Source organism: Protopterus annectens, chromosome 5.part0 (genome assembly GCF_019279795.1).
Source record: "Protopterus annectens isolate FY-2018-M chromosome 5.part0, PAN1.0, whole genome shotgun sequence".
Lineage (NCBI taxonomy): Eukaryota > Metazoa > Chordata > Ceratodontiformes > Protopteridae > Protopterus > Protopterus annectens.
In genome coordinates this window covers 616,163,091-616,172,618 of record NC_056735.1, presented here as the reverse complement: position 1 = coordinate 616,172,618, position 9,528 = coordinate 616,163,091, and positions in this window count along the sequence as shown.

The window sequence follows — 9,528 nt, the reverse complement described above, 5'->3', positions numbered from 1 at the left end:
ATTGGTAGGTTTGCCACCTTTTCATATGGCCAAGATGGGATATATTTGGGACGCACCAGATTTTTCAGGGCAACACATACCTACAGTCAATACAACAGATAGTACTTTTGTTTTATGCCTAAATGTAAGCTTATTGTTGTAGCAGTTTAGCTGCTTCTTCTGTTTCATTTACTTGCTTATTCTGTTTCTTGTAACATGTAGGTATTTTACATATGGAAATAACTATTGTATGTGACTATTACATAAGATGTGGGACATAATTATGTCCTACGATCGCAGGATATTTTACATTTATAATGGTTTTGGTATGGGCACAACTGCCCAGAGGGGGACTGTATCTCACAATGTGGGACAGGTGGTAACCCTGACCATTGGGCTAGACTTAACTATTGGCAGTGCGCTAACACGATGCATTTTGCTTCCACTTGGTATAACTATCGACACTACAATAGAATACGGGCATGGGGTTTTAAATGTCATTTGTTCGAGGGATGGGGACTCAATATTCAGCTACGTGCATTTGTGTTTGCTTCTTATTTTTGTGTTCACAAAACTGTCTTGCATGCTTTGCATACGTTTCAGTATCCATGGACACTGACAGGTGTGATTACTATTAGAGGCAGGCTGTACTATTCAGCATTTTAGGTTGCACATAAACAGCCAACATGTCCACGCCTCCGTCCGGCACTTAGACACGCCCCATGCACTTGCGCATGTTTCCTATGCACGTGGAGGTGGCGGCAGCGTGCCTGCATTAATATGCATATGGTGCTACTGCGCCATCTCTACACTGCATGGTTGGTACAAGCCTAATGCCGTTCTTGCACCGAGCTTCATGAATCCTGGGGAAAGTTTATAAATAGTTAGAGAAAGTGTAAAATGTGAATGTGCTTAGATAAAGTTTAGAAATATGTAGTCTTTACATACTGAACAAACACTTCAAAGAGAATACTTCGACATTTACAACTGAAGAATTGATACTGTAGAGGGACTGCCAGCAAGGTTGCTCTGGATCAGGTAAGAGAGACTGTCTCCAAGTCATCAGAGAGGACCAATACCAATACATTTGTTAAAAAAGTAATTATAATGTGAGATTTTGTACTATGATGTGTGTGTGTGTGTGTGTGTGTGTGTGTGTGTGTGTGTGTGTGTGTGTGTGTGTGTGTGTGTGTGTGTGTGTGTGAGCAAAGAGAAAACAGGTGTGTGTGTGTGTGTGTGTGTGTGTGTGTGTGTGTGTGTGTGTGTGTGTGTTTAACACACCTCTAAACTGCCCAGATTTAGCCTCATAGTTCTGATCTGTTTCTCATAATATTTGTTTTTTTGGCAAATCACAGAGGACTGAAGTCACTAAATAATGATATATATATATATATATATATATATATATATATATATATATATATATATATATATATATATATATATATATATATATATATATGAGTTTCAATCTTCATATCCTTCAGAAAATGCATGTTAACAAATCCTGTTCTTCTAGCAACTTTCTAAGTTAAAAACATCAATTTTTAAAATCTATCCCTATTTTTGGGACATTGTATCCACATTATTTTAGGCTTTGTCCAGATTTCTTGCACAAAGAGGTAGTAAGATATCACGCATACCTCTCAACTGTCCAGAATTTTGCATGTCCAAATTTTTGTCTTATATTTTTGGCCTATTCTTCATAAAATTTGTGTTTTTTGGCAAATCACTTAGTATTACAATAATTAAATAATGTTATACATTTGAGTTTCAGACTTCATTTCCTTAAACAAATGCGTGTTAAGACATATTATTAACTTTCTAAGTGTATAAGAGCAATATTTATAATCTGTCTCTATTTTGGGGCCTTTGTCTCCCCATTATTTTAGGCTTTGTACAGATTTCTTGTGCTAAGAGGCTGAGAGGTACAGTATGTAATGCCCTAGTTGTCAATTATTTGGTTCATTTTAAGGGGGAATAGGGTTTCTGCATTCCTGAGTGTGCCTTCCTTTGGATAAGATGCCTAGAAACTATGAACTTGTTATGGGTTTCTCAGTCATTCCCAACTGTAATTTTGCTAGCTTATCAATGTTCTTTAATGTAACATAGGCAATTAATTCTTCAAGGGCAGAAGGCAGTGAGTTTGTAGATGAAACACTGAAATATAAAGTTGTTTGCCAGTCACAATCTCTTCATTAGTTACACATCTCTATAATGTGGAATTATTTAGATGAATTTTACTACTGCAGAGAGTCTGCGTATTGACTGATATGGTAGATTGTAATGACAAACGTTTGAGTGGCCTTTTATGGTTAAAATGTTCTGAAATGGACAGTTTTGTGATTATTTGGTCATACATCTTGTTTCATTGCTTACTGGAAAAGCTACAAATTTAAAACACACTCTAACAAGTGGTGCTGTATTATACAAGGAATATAATTTAATATAATCAACAAGGTGAATCAAAGAACATATACATGTATGCATGGCCCTAAATATGTGTGCAAGGGGGCTATGATTTGAAAACAGCCCAAAGGTAAACTTAATTTTCCATTGGCCAGATGCATTTTATTTGAATGTGGGGTTTAATGCTGTTTCAATGAATGTGAGTTTCAGTGGCAGAAAAGTTTACTGCTCATGCTATGTCTATTTTCATTGTGAGACTGTATTGCTTGTTTAGCAAATGTCTATCAGTGTTGGTGTATTTTATTTCAATATATGTAATCATTGTGTAAGTAAATAAGAAAATAGTATGCACACTGATAGGTGTGAGCAGTGTTCATGATAACTGGGGAGAAATAGCCAAGTAATGGAATACTTGTATGGGTGGGGAGAGGGCTGCTGCAGGAGGGGCTGCTCTGGTGTCCCCAATCTATTACCATGCCTAGGGCCATATTTGATCATGCTCCAGCTCTGCTAATAATTAAAGTATGAGAATAGTTTACATGGCCCCTTGAAACTCTGAAACACCACTCCGTGGTTGTAGTGGTGTCTTCTCCTTTAAGGAAGACCATCTGTGCTTCACATGCACATGTGTCAACATGAGTAGTGGGTTGAGAAAAATTACAGTTTTTGAAAGTGGGTCTTGACCCATAAACGTTTGTGAACCACTGCTGTGGTGGATAGGGAAATGGGGATTGGTGGGTCTTGAAAATACTCTAATTTGAGAGGGGTCTCATAGTGCTTGATAGGATTACATGCCTTCTCTGCTTGCTCTGTCTAATGGTGTTAATGGCATTAATTAAAAAAAATTGATATGAGCAGTGATAATTGAGTGTAAAGATTACCTCACTGGAATAGCTAAAATGCATAATTTTAGTTGGCATGGTGAATGTAAAAGATGGAATATGTGATAATGATAACTGAGAACTTCAAGATGGAATATTCTGCAGAAATGTCTGTCCACTAGTATCACTGTGATGGAATGATAAACTAATATAAAAGGGACCATCCTTGGATTCATCATGCCAAGTTTTAGTCAGATGATTAAATAGTATAGCAGCCTATATATTGCAACAGACAATTTAAGTATTTTCTTACGAGTGATCAGTTTTATTGATGTACATTTAAGAAAGGCTGCTATGAAATGTATTGTGAGCAACAGGTAAAGTTTGGATAACAGATGCTACCATTACAATTAATGGAGTAGACTATAGGGTTTGAATTGAGCTCTATTCTATTGAATGAAGCATCTCCTATATCAAAGAAAAGTTAAATTGTTCTTGTACTTTAGTATGCCCTTCAGTTACTACTTCTAATCTGACTGAGAATATTAAGAAGTTGCATGTTGTTCAGTTATTAAACTGTTTTGTTAAGATTATTTCTGATTGTGTGCTAAGAATGCATTTCTATACACTATGAAGATGTTATTTCAGTTTAGATATGCATTTTATGAAGCTTGTTTTATTATGACAACTTTTGGTTGCGTATTCAACAATTATTTTATAATCATGGTGAAGTAATTATCCCAAAAGAGTATTTTAACTTTACTGTCAGGATAACATTTTTATTATATTTTATGCATGAATTTCAATCAAGTATGAGTTGCATAGCTTTTAAAAGTACTTAGGTAATGAGATGTTAAGGAATTTGAAATTATTATTCTTATGGTTAGATAGAAATGCAGATTTTTAATTGCTTTATGAAAATGAAATACACTTACATCATAAATATGTCCATATGGAGAGCATATAAAGATGACAGGCCATAGTTTCTGAGAGTGATTTACTACCTATAACAATGGATTAGAACCAATAAAGTATTGCATGAGACAGGCACAGATTTACTTGTTGCAGTAAATACTGCTAAGGATATGAAATAGGATTATATAGCACTGAATGTAATCATGCAGAACTAAATGTATCTTTTTCATTGAAAGGATAAAAGTATTAACAGACAAGCTGTAGAAAAACTACGTAAATACTTAAGATTTGATGGCCTGAGGAAGAGAATGAGAAATGAAATTTGATTCAGGAACTGAGAGCATTGATTATGAGTGAAATGATGAAGAGGACCTATACAGCCTATTTCTGCTAATTTACATTAGACGTATACTTACGAAAAGACAGCGATGCTATGAGTTCTATTTTATATTAATAATATGTTTCATCTTTTTTGTTGGCTGGTTGGATTACTGATGGATAAACTGGATGAAATAATTTACAATGGCAGGGTCATGATATGCTGGCACTTTGAAATATTAGATGAATCTATATAAAGAATAATTTTATAGTGAGTATGAAGGCAATGAGATATTTTGCACATTGAAAAATCTTTGGAAGAACAATTAAAAATAAGAGAATATGAATTTTATGGACACTGAATGCTTTTCTGCATTACATTGTCTAAGGAGAATGCACCTTTTTAATTGCTTATGCACTGATAAAATGTCTAGGGGATGTTGGATTGAAGCATCTGTTAAAATTCAGCAACATTTTAGTATAACAAAATTTCACACTTTTTCATGTTTAGTAGGATTATTGTTGCAGATGTTGAGTTTTTCCTTCTGTAGATTGTATCTATGCTTAGCTGTGCTTACTCTGATATTTTATAATCACTAAAAATATTCTTTAACAAAGTAATGTAAACCTTGTTCTAGTTACTATTATAACTTTTGGACTGTGCACTTTATATTATTTTTGGACGTAATTGCACTACACAGAAAATACTATTTTAGCTGTAGTGGATCTCTGTATCTTGAAGCAGATGGCATGCAAATGAAAGTGAAGATTTGTGTAATAGAAAATGCTCCTTAAGAAGAGCATAAATAGGCCTACATTTTCTCAGGCTGTGGATTGTCCTCGGGTGCACTAGTTGCATCCTACTTTTCAAACACATGCAATATTTAGATTCACAGATCCAAATTGTCCACACGTGTGCCTGTGTTGTTTGTGTGATATGGAAGAAATGCTTTAAATCCTTTCCCAAGTGCCTAAAAAGATTTGGATATGAGCAACTAGTAACCCTACACAGACCAAACAAAAAAACTGGACAGTGTCTATACTCCTACACTGTAGCAATACTCTGGAATGCCTACAAGCAAACATCAGAGCTATAACAAACAAAAGAATTTTATACTGATACTAAAAAATACCTCCTAGATACAAGCATCTGCCCCTGTACCAAAACTACCTAACTATTCAATTCCCCACACCTTCCCCTCCTCTTACTCTTCTAAACTGTCTTCCTTCATCCCCCCTCCTTTTTTACACTACTTTACCCTACTATGTTTTCTTCCCTCACCCCCTTTAATGGACATAGCAGCTAGATTTATTGACACATGACTAAGAATGTAATATGGTACTACAAATACAAAGCCCACTCATTTCTCCCTGTTCATTAGCTCCCAATATTACTGCTCTACATAACTAACTTTTTAACCTCCTTTTCTAACAGTATACCTTCAGTCCACCTAATCAATATTTGCAGCTCATATCAAACTATATAAACTATCATAATGTAAAAAGAAAAGTACCACCAAACCAACACACTGAAATTCAAACTCTATAAAATAAAAATGTGCTGGAGGGACTCATTAAACCACTAGAGCAACCATAAGTTTAGCACGTTCATTCGTTTAATAACGTGAACTTCATCAGAACAGATGGCAAACATAACATCAAAATAAATTACTCATCCAACAGGCATCTAGTGCCAATTAAAGAATTAAAGAAACACACTATTAAAAATGTTTAAAAATGTGAAGCTAATTGCAGAAATATCTAAAAAATTAAAAGTATATGCATGGAATTAATAATAACACATATTCTTTAATAAACATTTAATACTTAATGTCCCATTCAATCCCGGAGCCCTCTTTGCATTTCAAAACACTTGCCATTTCAATTCCTTGATTTCCAAGGCAGTGTTAAAATCTGTTACAAAGGGGGCTTGGTTTACAAAATCTAAGATAAAGAAAATTAATTTCCTAAAGTCCCTACACTTATCAGTGTTTATGGCCAATCAGTGTTCATATGCAAACTTTATTTATACTATTGTGACATTGCAACTTATACAAAAAGAAATGGTAGTATAGCAAAATAACTATGGAATTGCATTAGTTGTAAGTTATTTTCAGATACATTTGAAAAAAGTGTGCGCCATTTAGCATTTAGCATTGTGCAAACCAATGCACTTGTTTTACTGAGTTTGCATGATGGTAAGTGGCATGCAGCTTTTTTGAATGTATCAAAAAGTAGACAGTGCACACTATCATTAAGCACAATTGGTGGGAAGACATGCTGTTTAAAGGTGAATAGGCGGGAATTCAACTTTATTCATTTGAGCTCGACCTTGTGCAGCAATGTCAGATATTGGAGAGGATGTGCATTTCAGATCACAGCACTAGGGTGTTCAGGAGTCCAAGATCTTTACTGGGCTCGTGGTTAAGGATCATGATCCCCGGCTGCTGCAGGAGAACTATACCAGCTCCCACTATAAATCTGAAGCCTGCTATAGTTTGGCAAGGGGCCTTACCAGTGTGACTGGTATCCCCCGAACTGGGGAGCAATGTTGTCACCAGTATGATAACCTGTGCCACAGAAAAAGGAATACCCTTGCTCAGGGACTGTTGAGCAAGGAACACCCCAGAGATGTGTATGTATACTTTACATTTAGTTCTCGTAAATACTCAAGCTGAATTATGGTTGAAACTGTTATTCATAATACTTTTTCTTTTTCCCTGTTTCCATAGCTGCAGAAAAGAGGGCCTCAAATGTGAGTTCCCATGCAAGACAGTTGGCCAGGATATGACAAACACTTGCTATGTAAGCATAATTATATAAAGTACTGTTACTACAGCATTAACAGTGATAGACGGATTAGTTACTATATCATACACCTGTATGAACTTGGGAATGCATGTCTGAACTGTAAAAGCAAGTATGCTGCATTACTCTGTAGCATAGCTTTCAAATGTACATATTTCTGCTGAATACACACATTTAAAAATCACTGTTTTGGTCTGTTCATTGTAGTATTCATAGTTGTCTGGCATGTGATTTATACTGAAGTCAATAAATACTGGGTGTCAAAATGTATGTTAACACAAATCCTGTGCAACTATCTATGTGTGTAACAGCAATATTTGAAATATGTTCCTAGTAATGGGTCATTGTACACCCATTCATTTATGATATGTCAAGACATCCTGCTCTAAATGGTGGAGAGGTATGGCCTGTAACACAAAGCAACAATTGCACTTTCTCAGATAGCAGTGAACATGAGTCTATAAAGTTTAAAAGGAAAGAGTGTTTGCATTATGTTGTATTTCAAAGGAAAACTACAGCATTACAGTAATCACTGCTTGTGGGTTCTAATACCGCACTCCCCAAATGTAAAGCTCAGCTGATTATAAGACTGTTTTAGCTTGTCATCAATAAAAAAATACAATACTGTTAAGTAATCATCATTATAGCATTTGAAGGGTATACCTCTTGACCTGTGTCTTGAATAACCTGCTGTCAAGTGTCATCACTGTACATGTATTCCAAATAATAAAGTGATGACACTTGACAGCAGGCTAGTCATGTGTCATCACTGTACATGTATTCCAAGTAATAAAGTTCTTAGCAGTTGGTATTGTTAACAGTAGAATGTAACAGAATAAAATACCTTAATTCTAGAAAGCTTTGTATATTAACTGTGAGGTTACTAATGTTCCTTTTTTTTTCTTTCACACCACCCCTTCTCTTCTTTTATTTATTAATGGATTTCTTATATGTATTATTATTATTATTGTATTATTTATATAATCAAATTACTTATTATATTATTTGGTTTTATCTCTTATGTTTTGTTTATTATGTATAATTTTCTATTTCTTTGTTCTGGAATACATTTTCATTTTATCATTTATCATTTTGTTTGTAATTAAATTATTTGAAACTTTTTATACTGCTTTATTATTGTTTCTTTATTTTTTATAATTTCCATATAATTTGTATTATGTTTTACTTACTTTTTGTTTTAAATTTTATTTATGTTATTACTACAGCACACCAGGGCAGGCCAGTTCCCTGTGAGCTGCCTACAGTTGCTCCACTGGCTGAAGCACCAAGGCACAAGAATTCTGGGCACTACCCCCTGCTGCCTCTGCCCTACTTGGACCGTCAGATAGTTCTGTCTGGGGGTCAGTCCTCTGGTCTTCTCTAGGAGCAGAGGTAAAGGGGGTGCATATATCATCCAAGTGTAGTTGCCAGCTGCGGTGCATAGGACCATGCACCAGAACATGAGAACACACCTACACTGGATGAAGAGACTGCTTTCCATCCTGTTATGCCAGACTGGCCATAGGAAAAACATCAGCCACTGCAGCCAGGGGTGCATTGATGAGACAGTGTTGACAGTCCAATGGGTGAGGGCTTGAGTCACACTGTTACCATGCTGAAATCTGTGGAACCTCAAACCCCCACCCCACTCCAACCATGGTGTTCACCCCCTCTTGTGCCCTTCACAACCATGTCTCTTGTCTTGTATGTCCTGCAAATGCTTTCTCAGCTTCTCAGCTTGCAAGCCCCAGACTTGTCTATGTCCCTTCCCCAACATTCTACTCTCTCCTTAAAAAAAAGTTCAAAAAAACACCATCTCCCCCCCAAAAAAAATGATCACCATATACATAGCTCTCCAATTCTCACACATGGCTACTTGACACACTTAATTTGGTCAAATTGGCTTCACAATGCAATTATGTTGTTGCCACACCTGTCTCTGGAGGCGACAGTCCAAATTCACCTAGTAAACTGTACATGTGCCCAGTTCTTACTGTTGAAAAAATAGATAGATAAGGCTATCACGAAGAATTTTACAATTCCTACAATTCTAAGACAGATATCCCTTTAGAACAGGAAGGACCACGGAGGTCAGAGCGAATAAGGAATTTATACACACACCCTACTTATGCACAGGTGATGAACAAACAGAACCAGAGATATTAGAAGAATCTACTTTAATAGATGACAACATTGCATTGGTAAAGAATACGAATGAGCTTGAAGATATGACTATACCAAATGCTCTAACAAGTGAGACAGGAATGACATCTAGGGA